Raw genomic sequence first — 14,811 nt, forward strand, 5'->3', positions numbered from 1 at the left:
CCAGGCGACAACTTCAAACTTTGTTCGTCATTTGAAGAGCCATTCTGCCCAGTAAGTGCTTGTCAATTAGCTAATATTATCTGGTTAGTCGGTAGTTAGCTAACATTAGCTTGATACGATCGGTTTGGTGGAACTTGTTTTTTAATTTATTTGCTAACACTAACCCCAGAAAACGTGAGCGAACATTCCGACCGGTTCATCACAAGACCGGCTGTACGTTTTATGAACGAGCAACACAGGGTTAAATGAGCTAAATGGGTGATTTTGGCCGCTGCCTTGGTTTGTGTGTGTGCGTGTGTGCGCGCGCGCACGCTCGCATGGGGTTGTCCCTGCAAAGTAAACATTGCAGCGATGAAGTCAATGTTTACTGACAGTTACTTATATCTTGTCTTTTCACTTTATTAAGATCAGATTCTGCTGGTAAAATTACAATAATAAGATGACTTGACTTGGACTTGACTTGACCTATTACAGGACTTGACTTGACTTGACTTGACATAACCTGTGACTTGACTTGACTTGACTTGACTTGCCCAAGAAAAAATGACTTGGGACTTACTTGAGACTTGAAGGTTAAGACTTGAGACTTACTTGAGACTTGCACATGTGTGACTTGGTCCCATCACCTGGTAATAAACATACTGACATGCAGACCAAAGATTGTTGATGATACATTGGGACCATGCAATGGGTTAATCTTGGGGTTTGCAGGAATACACATCCAACCTATTTCCCATTTCCCAGGAAATAAAGGAAAATGGGAAAAAATATGATGTTCTCGGCAAAATTTTAAAAAAATATACGTATCACTACAGAACTACATTAGTTCTTTACATAAGTCCTTTATGTCCTCCTCTGTTGATGCAATGTTCTGAGTCAGCAAGCATGCAAAACTCAGCAGCACAACAGTAACTTCCTTTTGGCCCACCAAGTTCATTTACCTTAATTTGATATTTATTCATTTTGAAAATGTAAAGAGAAAATGACATTAACATACAACAAGCAGACAGACAGAAAGAGAATAATATTTACAAATAATAAAAAGCATAATATGAACTCATTAAATACCACTGAATGAAAAGAAACAGACAGCTTCCTAATATAGATAAACCTATACCTTAGACTTTTCTAATTATACAGTTTTTATTGCCATTTAACTGTCTCACACAAAAATAACCTATGTAATTATATAATATTAATAACCCAGTATCTATCTCATGTTGGTCATTTTGAGAACCCATAGGTTTATGCATATTTTCTCCCTGCTGCTTGAAATATGAGCAACGCATTTTGACTGTAGCTGAAGTTACCATAAAAGCAAGTCATTTTACTGGGATTCCTGGAATAGTGTGCTTCTGAAAAAGATTAAACCCTCCACTCTACCTTATCTGTCTACATTGAATATAATTTCGATGCAGCTTGCAAAAGCTCGACTCAGGTCCCAATATTAGGAATTTAGGAAAGTGAAAACCTTCAGTACTGTAGCCTCTTGGGAACAGTCATGGGTAATTCCACTTTTGGTGTTGTTGAAATGTTTCAGTAATTTAATAATAATTATTAATAAAGATAGTGCTATAATGGCTTCAAAGTATTTGTCACTGTTGGCAATATTTTCCTCTTCTAAATAAAGTGTGATTTTAAGTTTCCGGAGCTTTCATGTCTGGTATCCTTGCTGTACACTTCACATCCTAACCTAAGATCCAAAACATTTTTGCTTAGAGCAAGAAGCTGTTAATTCTATTAACCATTCTGGACTCAGAGGAGTGTGTGTTATGGATGTTTTTTGTCCTAGGAGGTGTCTGGGCTCTCTAAGAAAGCCCAGGATCATTGGAGAGGGGTTAAGGTTACATATCTGTCCATTTAAGTGCCTTATCACCAAGCTGCACATGCAGTTAGCCAGAAAGCATTTCACTGACCAGCCCAAATGAATCTGTCATTTTTACATCACATTATACATGTATAATATATATATATATATATATATATATGTATATATACACACCCGTACATGTCCAAGCTTGATATGAGGGTATTCACAGTGTAAACGTTTGCTGGGCACTGATTAGTTTCCTTTCACCGTGAGAGGATATAACTGCTTCCTTCTTCATCTCCTGTCATCAGTCACAGACTGCCTATCTATGCATTCTTACTTCCTAGAGGAAGTACAAATGGTGGAAAAAGGATGTCTGAAAGCAAAAGGTACCATAATGGGATATATTTTTTCCAAAGATTTACCAATGGCCTGGAGGATGGAGAAGGGTGGAGGGAGGCTGTAAAAAGACTAACAAAGGTTGATAGAATATTACATTTGTGAATATCACATTGTACACATTACTCAAAAATATTGCAAAACCCCTACAATAAACCCAGAAATAATAAATACAATAAAATAATTTCTTCAGTTTTCTCATTTTATTCTGCCCAAGAATCAGTAACGACACTAACATTCAGGGGTTAGCAGCAAGTTGATCCACATAAAAAACCTTTTTGTAATCTTACAGGGTTAAAAGAACAGAGTTGTTATTGTTACCTGTTGTAATTATTAGTATGAACATCATCTCTGCACCATTACTACCATATTTCTCAGCCCAGTCACTGGAAGTATATATTAGCGTTGTATGTTTCTGCAAACCACGGATATGTTACATTTTGTACATTTCATGTATCATATCAATGTTTCTAAAGTGACATAGTATATGAGCTGACCTTGTCATCAGGGGTGGAGGGGATGGTATATGGTTTGTCACCTAGAGACACCTGCAAAGCTGCAGACCACTGTTTGAAACCAACAAACAAGAAAAATTGTTGTTTTTTAGAGGGTCATTGCTGTGTTTTCAGCATCTTTTTATCCACCAAACGGGAGTTTTTAGCAACCTGTTGCTGTGTTTAGTGGGATATTACCACCAGAAGGTGTTTTAAAGTAGAAAGCAGTAATATGATAAACAGGAGAGATAATGGATTACAGGTGAGGGGCACCCCAAGAAGGATAGCGACGCCCATTTTGTGCATTTTTTTTGTCCAGTAAATTGAACTCCAAAAGTAAAATCTGAATGTCTTTACAAACTGTTTGTTATATATCCATCAGTTATCCTGTTGATTGGGGTGGATCCAACTGAAAACGTATTGTAGCTCATTTACCAGAAAGTAATGGTAAAAATTCTGGGATTCTTGAGTTTTTGGTTTTTGTAGTAAATTTAGTTCCCTGTCCTTTTTGTTTTTCAGCAGAATTTGGGAATGATTGAACTTAGAGATTTAAACCAGGTGAAGATGGATTGAGTAGTTTTTTTTGGTCCTGTTATTATTTATTTTTTGTGGTGATGAGTAAGGGTTTTGCAGGAACAGCAATATATAATCTGCGTAGAGACTGATCTTATGGCATGTGTTGGGTGCTTGGATTGCTTATATATAGATGTTTTGACAAACCACTGCTGCTAAGGGTTCAGTGAAAACACAAAAAATAAAACACAAAACACGGGACTTATCACTGGGACTTGCCCCAGAGACTGGTGTTTGGAACCATGTGAACTTTGAATCATTTTAGGGTATGTCATCACTATGTTTCTTGCTTCTAAACCTAAGCACAGTAACTTTACTAGCCTAAACAGATGCCCAACCATGTTTCTTTTTCTAAACCTAACCATAATAACTTTACTAGCTTAAACCTAACCTTAAACTTAACTTATGTTGAGTGCGTACTTTTACGTCAAACGCATAACATCATTTATTGGGCACTAATTTGTTGGTCTATCATAGGGACTATTGTGTGTGCATTTTTGTAGGATATTATACAAGCTGTACGAGGATGCGCTGTTCTACGGTACAGGCAACCTTGGACCCCAACCCAGGGTGAGTCTGAGTGAATCGGAGGAAGCTGTCCAGCAGAAGAGAGGCTATGTCCTGCTCTGAGACAACGTTATCTCCTGCTTAGAAGTGGTACATTTACAGCTAACAACAACTTAATATGATACAGTTTCTGGCTTTTGCGTTCAGCACAGCAGAGCCATCAAATCCTCATTAGCAGGTTGTGTGATGCGTTGGCATACACAGCATAGTATTAAACTGGTTTTCTTCATATCTCTCTGACAGGAGTTTCTTCATCTCTATTGGTGACCTTGTATCTGATACCTCTCCACTGTTCTGTGGTGTCCAGCAGGGCTTGGTTCTTGGGCCTCTGTTATTCTCTCTATATTTGCTGCCCTTCTGGAGTAAGTAAGTAAGTAAAATTTATTTATATAGCACTTTTCATAGACATAGGTCATAAAGTGCTTCACAAGGGCATTATACACCAAGAAAGAAAACAAATTATAAACAGATACAACATTGCATATCATTTATATGCAGATGATATCCAGCTTCACTTTTAGTTCAAACCTAATGCGCCTTTCAGGTTATCAAGGCTCCTTGACTGCCTTAATGTGATTAGGGTCTGGACTGTTCAAATTTGGACGGAGGTTCTAATTGTTGCTCCAGAAAAGGTCATTCCCCCTCCTTCTGCAAACTATTGGGCCTCTTTCCTCAACTGCTCACTCAAACCTGCGTAATTTAGTGGTAATATTTGATCAATTGACGTCATTTGATACCCATGTGAAGCACCTGACCAAATCTTGTTTTTTTCCACTTGAGAAATATTAGTAGACTGAGATCTGTTGTTTCACCTGCTGATCTGGAAATGATTGTACATACCTTAATCTAAACTCCCATTGACTACTGTAAAGCACTTTTCTCCTTACTGAGTATGACTGCTCTTGCTCGACCACAAGTAATCCAGAATGCTACAGCAAGACTACTAACTAGATCAAATAGACTGTCTCATAGTACCTCTATACAAAAATCCCTTCACTGGCTCCCTGTTGGGTATAGGTACCAAATCTACTACTTCATCAGTATTCTTCAGCTTGCTCTCTTCAATCAAATATGCTAAATTTGTTGTCAGTCCCTTGCACGTTCCTTAAGACCCATAGTAATCAAGCTTTTTCGGCTGTAACACCTACATTTTGGAATGCTCTATCTGCTCCCTTATGGTCTACTGAGTCTATGGTTTCTTTTAAAAGCCAGCTGAAGATGCACCTGTTTAGACATGCGTTTGGTACCCTGTATGCACCAAATCTGTATTTTATTCATAGTTTGTGTACTGCTGTATATTGTGAATTATTTTTTCTGTGCAAATAGTGTTGCTAGTTGTGCTTTGTCTTCTATATTTTCTTTCTTGTTCTGAAGCACTATGTCTATGAAGAGCGCTTTATGAATAAATTTTACTTATTTAGTTACTTACTTTTGTATGACATCTGAAGTCAACAAAAAATGTTGTTGCACATTTCCACTCCATTGTTAGCATAGTTAGCACACATTAGCCTGTAGGGCTAACTTGTATTTTTTACTATATTACAGGAATGTCACTGTCACACTGAATGTCCTGACAGACTCATATGTTATATGCCCTGTGATTGGGGACCTGGTTAAGGTGTACCTCACCTATTGCCTAATGTCAGCTGGGATTGGCTCCAGGTCTGCACGACTGATACATACATATGGGACGGCTAATTTCAATATTATGATATGCTGAGGGAGCCCTGGCTTGCATGTTTTTTTCTCTTTTTCTCCTTTTCTCTTGTTTTCCAAAAAAGAAAATTCCCAGTTCTTCCCAGGTCCTCAGAGCTTTCAGTTAACGCCACTGACAGCAGTCTTCATTATGACAACTTTTTAATGGAGAAATAGTCCAAATGAAATCTGAGCATTAAAGGAACTTTTACCTTCCTTGCATTTCACACAGCACTTAATTTGAACATCCACAACTCCCGCCTCCCTCCAAAGTCCCATCCTCCTCCTCCTGCAACTCCACCTCCCTCCAAAGGCCTACTCCCCCCTCCTCCATTACTTCCTCATTACGTCTATGATGGACGTAGGCGTTGGAGAGGTAATGTTAGATACACGGAAGAGGAGAGCGAGTTTAACGTTACAACCAAAACAGTCAAATGCAACCCCGGAGTTTTAAAACTCAACCGGAGTCAGTGAGGACTGATGAGTTTTAGAATAAGGTTACAGTGCTAATGTTAGATAGTAGCGTTAACGTAACTAGTAAGTGTAAACGCACAAGGAAGATAATGTTAATGTTTCAGAGGCTACATTACAGTAGGCTAACGTTAGCCATTAGCAACTGGATGCTGTGTTGTTATATATAACGTTATGAACTGAACTGAACTTCTTTATTTGTCACTTTTATGCGCAGCACAAAAATGAAATGACATTTCACATACCCCAAGCAAAAACAAACATAACATAACATTTAAAAACAATTTGTGCAACATATAAGAAAGAACATATAGTGCAATAGTAAGATGAAAAGGGTCGACATTTCACAGTCAAAAACTCCACATCCTGAGAGCAGAACTGGGAGATCCTCTTCACATCACAGCACCATGAATTGTGCATATTGCCAGACTGTCACCACGGAATTTACCAGATGATGCAGCCTCCTTGTCTGCTCTATGTAGCGTTAGCCCCGTTAGCTCAACACCGGAGTCTGATATGTTACCATTCATCCATGTCTCAGTGAACACAAGGACGCCGCAGTCCCTCGCTCCTCAGTGAGTGCATCTCCACAGTCGGATGTAATCCATTTTCGTGTCCAGCGAGCGGACGTTCACCAGAAGGCGATGGGCTAACCTCTTAGCCTAGAGCTAACCTCTCCGTGCTTCCCCCGCTCCTGCTCCCGCGTCCCGTCACAGTGCTGCTGGCGTCTCCCTGTCGGGACAGCTCCAGTCGAAACCACGGTCATCTCAGGGCTAGCTCGACGTAGCAGGCCGAGTTTGCTACACATCCTGAGCTCTCTCGGTTGTAGCGTTAGATCTCTGCAGCGGTTTCTAATGTCTGTTAGAAACTTGCGACTGTATTGCACTGAAGAATTTACTTCTTGTTGCACTGTGTTTATAGTTTATATCCACAAGCATCCCTGTTACTAGCGTATTTGTTGTCTCACAGACTATGGCGTGAGGTGGGGTGGTTGATGTTACACGAGCGGTTACGTCAGTCGGAGGCCTCCACGTGGGGAAGACCGACAGTACAGGAGAAAACTCCCACCAATCATTGCATTCGGTCCGAACGCAATGATTGGTCGGAGTTCTCTTAGAACCATATGAGAATGGTATAATGATGCATTTTTATTTCTGGTGGAATTCACTTTCATTTTAGCGTGCCATCAGCTCGTTAATATCATTTTAACCTAAACAAAGAAAAGTGTAAAATTTCCAGAAAGGTAAGCGTTGCTTTAATGCAGAAAACAAACGCAATCTCAAATGGACATGGACTGCAACAGCAGCACGACAAATAAAACGTATTGGTAATGAACAAGATGCCGTGCCTTCTGCCAGTATGCCATTGTCCACTGCAGTAACTGGATCCAGTGTGATTGCTGGGAGTAGCTGTTTAAAGGTATGAGTCAGGTGTCATGAAAGAGTCTCCTGCCTGTTTCCTTCCTACACACCCTGAAACTGGGTGGATGTTCTCATCTCTGGTTTCCACAGTCAGAACTGACCAAAGCAACCTTTCTCCGCTCAGTGTGGGTGGCTGCAAGGTGTGTGTGTGTGTGTGTGTGTGTGTGTGTGTGTGTGTGTGTGTGTGTGTGAAAGCACTGAGGCTACACTGGTGGGAGGATTTGTGGTGTCTTAAGTACGTGTTGGTTTGAGCTTAAAATGTCTTTCCAGAGGTCTTTGTGTGAGAGTGAGCCGAGAGCGGGAGACAAACACAGTCATGTTTAAATTAAAACAACCTTTTGTTTTAGTTCAGCAGGTTTGTATATTAGGCCCTCCAATGTTTTTTTTAAATCACATCAAGGTAAATTCACCCAAATAATGCACAAACATACTTTCTGTCTCCCGTATTGTGATATCTGTCCATGCAGACACATGGATACACACTGTGAACACGTCTGGTTCTATTTCTGAAGGTGTTTATTAAGGGGGCTAACAGTTGACTCCATTGAAACCTTGCAGTTACACTCCATCACGATCCTGCTTCAAAATCCAGCTGATATTAGTCACTCATAGCTCTTTTGATTATACAGGCATCTTGGTGGTCACAAGTTTAGGTTATTTTCAGTACAATGCACATCAACATTAGTGATCTCATTCATCATCTTAACCAGCAGGGCCGGATGTAGCCTGTCTGTCTTGGTGGTGCAGTAGAAAATGTCAGGGGTCTTAATGTTACAGCCAATACACACTATAGTGTCCTTGTGGTTTAATGTGCATGCACATTTGATGTTTTTAAACGCTATGTTTGTCACTGATAGCTCTATGTCACTACCTGTGTAGATTTATCGAAGTGCAATAGCAGGAACTTGAACATACTGGAACAAAACACTAGCCTATGTATGATTTAACTGAATGTGAGTTTAATTTATTCCCTTACTGACACTGAGAATAGTGTTTTTTATTTTCATTTTTTAACAGAGAATGGTAAAAACAAAGTGACTTAGCCACCCCAGACTACATGTGAACTTTTTTCAGTTTGACTTTTTAACACCACACTCAATATACCATGAACTTTAAACCCTCCACAATAAGCTTTTATGATTTTTTTTTTTTTATTACATCACATCAACAGTCATTTCTTCTCGATCTGGTTTTGTCCTAGCAGGTGGGTTACAAATTTATCAGTTCACTCTCTTGCAGCAAACACATGCATGCTAGCAAAACCTCATGTTGTAAACATACGGCACATTCTCATCCCAAGTTGTCACATATCGCTGCTTTGTCAGTGGCCTTTCACGTCTACATATTACCAGCTAGGTATCTTCCTGCGGCTGCTGTTAATGTTACAGGATGCCGCAACCAATGCCAGGATGTCAACAAAAGCACATAGTTAGGTAACAAAGCACATGGTTAGATTTAGAAATAAACATCATGGTTAGGCTCTTCATTCACACAGGACACCGGGCTCCCAGGTGAAAGTCCGCTGGGCTGGTGCACAAGAGCACCGATGGGTTCTCCAACTTCAGAAGAACCATCAGGGAGAGTACTGGTTTTAGCAGTTGGTAATTAAAACATGATTCATAACAAAAAGCTAGCTTTACTAAAGACACTGTGGTAACGTTAGCCAAATGGAACTTACTCTAGCACTACATCATGCACTCCCATATATTACACCCAGATTAGCCTGCCCTTTTTTACTATTGAAACTGTTTGGCATTTAAGACAGCTGCCGCAAGAGGGGCAGCCTGCACCTCCTTTGATCCAGCCCATAAACCAGCATCCACAGACTGTATCAAAATAATGGATGTAGCCACCGTGATGACACCCATTGGTTTTTGGACTGCTGTTTTGAAGCCTCAAATTTGGCGTGTTGACCGTCACCCCCTTGGATCTTTGGAGCCATAAGTGACCATATTTGGATGAGGGTTAAGCTAACCCTAATGCTACCTGCTAACTTGGTTAGCACGGTGTATTTACAGTCTGTGGTTAAATGTGATAATGATAATGCTAACTTTTCTTGTGAAAAACAGGCAAAAAAAGACCCTCCTTAGACAGTCTTTTAGTTCAACCAAATGCTGAAAAAAAACTTTTTTAGGCAACCAAAATGTTACAATTAAGATAACTCTCATGAAATGAGAACACACTGAATTAGCAAAAGCAATGGCTAAACCTTTACTCTGTGAAATCAAGTTATGCCATGGTTACGTTACCTAACCAAAGTTACTTTTGAAATCTAATAGGTTACAAATTACTAGTTACCTTGTTAAAAATGTAATAATAATAGTTTAGTAATGTAGTAATAAATAGTAGTAGTGATACCAATATAATAAAAATGTTATAATAATAATGTAATAATAATATAACTATTTTAATGAAAGTAATGTATTTTATTACATTTTATTCGTTTTGAAAACTTTTCTAAGAAATGTTTTAAACTGGGAAATATAGCTGAAAAATATCCAAAAATATGCTATGCTAAATAAAGCATTCTGGTATGACAAAGGATGCAAAGCAACAATTCAATTCAATTAATTTCAGTTTAATTAATTTAATTTCAATTCAGTTCAATTTAATTCAGTTCAGTTCAATTCAATTCAATTCAATTCAATTCAGTTCAGTTCAGGTCAATTCAATTCAGTTCCATTCAATTCATGTCAGTTGACCTTTTTATCAAAGAGAGTGTCTTCCGCTGTAACCCCTTTTTAAATCACCAATCACCAATTTTGATTGGCAACAGTTATTTTTTCTCAGTAACTGTTACTGATTACAATTACATTTATTTAATAATTTACTGACATGTAACTAGTTACATGTAGCCAGTTTTTCCCCAACACTTGTTGTCAGACAGCACCCACCTGTCACTCAAAGCGGCCTGCCCTTAAGTGGCCTGCATAACTTCAAGCTTCAATAACATTTAACAGGGTACATTACATAAAAATGAATCCCCCATACAGTTGTCATGAATGGGGAAATAAGCCATAGAGACCAACACTGTTTTTTGTTCCAGGCTGTTATTTTTGCTGTAAAGTTGGGCATTTTAAAATGGGGGTCTATGGGGATTGACTCGTTCCTGGAACCAGCCTCAAGTGGCCATTAGTGTAACTGCAGTTTTTGGCACTTACACGTTAGCTTCATTTATCAGCTCGGAGCTTGCCACATACCAGTATCAGGTCATTTCTGTCCAAGTAAGACAAGCAAAACAGGTCTTTTTTAATATGCACGGCTCCAATATGCTCACAGAATATACTTTTAGTCCACTTGACATTCAGAGTAAACCCGGAGTAATAAAGGAATCAAAGCTGTGATATTTTTAGCTCTGCTGCAGGTAACACGTGGTTACAAGGCTCTTGGTGAGTAACTGTTTATGTACAGTAGAAAGGCAACTGTCTCCAGTCTCAGAGGAGTGAGTGGACTCTAGGCATAAAACAAGGATGGCATGCAACTCAGTGACAGGAGCCCACTGACTCACTTCCAGTCCGCTCTGTCCCTCAGTGACTCAGTGCCCTGTCACTTTCACCAGAGCCCAGTCATCGAGGAACAATTTCCCTCGTATCCTCCTCTCCTCTTACTCTTTCTGTGATTCATTTGGGCCTCAGCTTGCCCCCTCTTTCACTTCTTATAGTGGCCCTCCCTCTCCTCCTCCTCGGCCTTGAGCATGATCTCAGTTTAATGAAGCACAGACTCGGAAGGCTGACCGAACCACAGCGGCGAGGAGCCTCCCTTTCCACTTGCTCGAAACCACTCCTAAGTGGCATAACTGTGCACCATTCACATTTCCGCAAGGATCAAAGACATACGCTGCTATTTAGAGATGCATCTGCAAATTCTTTGGCAGCTGAACAGTAAGATGAGTCAACAAGACTTGGAGGGAAAACACATCCTTTGTGGATTTGTGAAAAATGAGATCACTATGCACCTAGAAGACCAAGATGTTTAGAGGTGGCAGAGAAAGAGTTTTGTTGGCAAAAAACTGCAGTGGTAACCTGAAGCTGGGTTTGGGGGAATTCCACCTCGTGTGTCTCATGACAAAACACATGGGACACCAGAGTTCGAGAATGCAGCTCACCCAGGAGCCAGGCATACTGAGGTGTTTAGCATTTGGCACAGGGTGATCACTGTCTGCATGGTGAAATTGTTTATGTGCAAGGCACTCACATTTGAACCAATTTTTTTTTTTCAAATGCCAAGGAATTGTGATTACTGGATGAGAAGAGTTAACTCATTCCCAAAGCTTGTTGCAAAGTTTTCTAGGAACTCCCAGTGCCTGGAAACACAACAGAACAAAGCACAAAAGTATCACAAGTATGAAACATAAATGTACAGCAAGAGTTTGACATAGTAAAATATGTGGAAATATTTTTGGGCTTCATTTTGAACACATTTTCCCAAGATTCAGACCGACATACTTGCTATATTTGTTTATGTTTCCACTGGAATTTAAAATATGGTTTTGAGGGTTTGAATAAGGCTGTATGATTCGAATATGTAAAGACAAAAATATTATGTTTGTGTCTCCTTTGCTAGAGTTCAAACAGCAATGAAAGGTGCAGTTTTTGCTGAACTTTTGCACTGTACTGACATCTAGTGGAAGCTCAGAGACATCAAGAATTCTCCCACAGCTTCTTGTTTACCTCATTGCAAAAAAGGTGACATGATTATGAAGTCACCATCACTTAGTACAACAGTAAACAATGCAAATAAAGCAATTGAAGCAACTAAAATCCGTCACCTTGCGTCAGTGCTGTATTATAAAAAAGTCTACAGAGTGTTGGGTATCTTTAGTTTTTGAAGGCAATATCTAAAGCAGCTAATGTAGCTCTGTAGAAAGAATAATGACACCAGAATCCATAGGCTAAGGGAACGCAGGGTCACCCCCCACCAAAAAGACAAAATAAATAGCAGAAAACTTTTATTTTAATGAAATTAAAGACATTTCCACCACAAATTGATATGTACAAGGCAAAAACTGATGAAATTTATGAGGAAAAAATGGCATTAATGATAAAGCAAGTTTAGCAAAACTCAAGAGACATAAATATAGAATAGTCTTACATCATTTTTTAGAATACGCCTTCCACTTTTGACCCTTGACTCACATCTAGCTCATCAACTTCAAAGAGGAGCACCTCCTAAAATAAGAACTCCAAGATGTTATTTCCATGGCCTTTGAAAGTTCAAATAATATTTGTGAACATGAGTGACTCTCTCAAAGCCAGAAACCAGAGAAGTAAGTCTCAAACTTGTGATGTCATAGGGGATAATGCCTGGAGCTGCTCCATAGACAATAAATAGGAGTCTGATTCTGTGGATCCCCAGAATGTTTGTTTTCTTTTTTCTTATACCAAAATGAGCTTTATTCTATTGTAGAGTTCACAGTTGTGAATCAAGTCAGAATATGCCCTTGGGTGCTTTCAATGTCATCTTTCATCTTTCATTATCTATGGAGCAGCTCCATACTTTATACCTTATGACGTCACAATTTTAAGTTTTAGCAATCTAGTTTTTGGATTTGGGTTGACTTGTTCCCATTTACTAATATTTTTGGACGGTCTTAGACCATAGGAATACCATGTATGAATGTTTAAAATGTTGAAAAAACAGTTAGGACAGTGCCTTTTTAGAAAGTTAGAGGGCAACTACAGTTACGTCATTCACCATGATTATACTCAACCACACCTTTTTCACTTTCATCCTCTGACTCTTCCTCACATGCCGTGTGAGTAAAGTTTAGGTCCTTTTGTAACTTTTCTTCTACCATACTGGTTTTACTTATGCCACATGCAAAAAAACATATTCTTGGTTAACTTATTTTCTGGCCTGTCAGTTCAAGCTAACATTAGCTATCTAAATTTTGTGGAAGTTAGGACAGGAGTCCAGTATTACAGTATTGCTTATAGTTCTTACTTTGTTACAATAAAAGTAGTCAAAAACAAGATAAAGGCTTTTCCTAACCAAATAATTTCAATAAATTGGTTTAACCTCCTATTTTATGCTTGAGCCATGTTTAGCCTGAGATGTAGTTTGCTGAAATGTTTTTAATAAACTAGATTTAGGTCATAGTCCATGGCCTCTGTTTCATGGTATGTTCAGCCTATCAAGAGATTTACTCTGCTAAGATTAATTAATATATTTATTAAATGTTTTTAATAAACTTGCTTTATTTATTTATTTATTTTTTTAAACAAACTTGCTTCTGGTTATAGCCAGTGCTCTCTGTTTTAAACTATGTTTTGCCTATTAAGAGATTTATACTGCTAAGCTAAATTTATTGGCCATGTATAAAAATCCATAACCTTCATATAGGCCCATGTCAACCGTATTGAATATATGGAGTTCAACTATTTTAATTTTTTTTTAGCCTACATAAACAGGTAGGCTACATGTAGCCTATAATAACCACATTTACCTGATAGGTGCAGCTAAAATGAAGAAATTTCTCAGTAATCTATGAAAATATAATGAGTTTACAAATGTTTTCTTTTTCTATAAAAAATGTGTAAACAAGTGATGTTTTAAATGTAGAATGTTGTACATGTAGGAAATTTATTTTAAGCCAACCCAAACCTGAAAGGCACAATTTTCCTAAGTTGTGCCTTTCAGGTTTGGGTTGGCTCTAAAAAAAAATTGATGAATTGTATCTGTATCTGTTCAGGGATCAAAACGTCTTCATTAGTGTTCAAGTAATCTATAAGTAATGGAAGATTATTTCGTGTCAATACATGTGTCCCAACAGACCCCACTTACCCTTATATAGGATTTTTGCACTGTAATTGTATGATGTATTTTTGCAGTGCACCAGCTGGTTAGATGTCTGGTGTTGGACCATACACAAACAGGTTGTTTCTGTATGTCACACCTCCTTTCCTGTACAACTGATGTTCACCACCAGGCAAAGCTGAAACTGAATATTGTATTGAGGTTCTTTTCACAAGGTCTATATACTGTAACAATACAAGGCCTCACTAACATATGTTTCCATAATATTATGCAGCAGCTCCATGGTAACCAGGCAGGGTTTGGCTCAGGCCTGGGCTCTCCCTATAACAGATCCTATATGTGCCTCTGCATACGTCTGGTATGTAACAATTACTCAAGCATGTAAAACTTGCAGGCTTGGTAACTGCTTGCAGGGTGAGAGCAAGTCTTGACCCTTTAACTTAAATGTGTGGCCTTTCCTCTTCCTATTGGTCCTTGGATTTAATGCAAAAAACAAACTAATATAATTCTGGATAGTACTAAAACAGTGATTTAGCTGAGACTTCCTTGACATTGGTGACAGTAGTTTCTGCTTTCACGACTTTCTGTATGACAGCAAACCTAAATCAACATCCGATTATTATCT

The sequence above is a fragment of the Epinephelus moara genome, chromosome 23 (assembly GCF_006386435.1).
Source record: "Epinephelus moara isolate mb chromosome 23, YSFRI_EMoa_1.0, whole genome shotgun sequence".
Lineage (NCBI taxonomy): Eukaryota > Metazoa > Chordata > Actinopteri > Perciformes > Serranidae > Epinephelus > Epinephelus moara.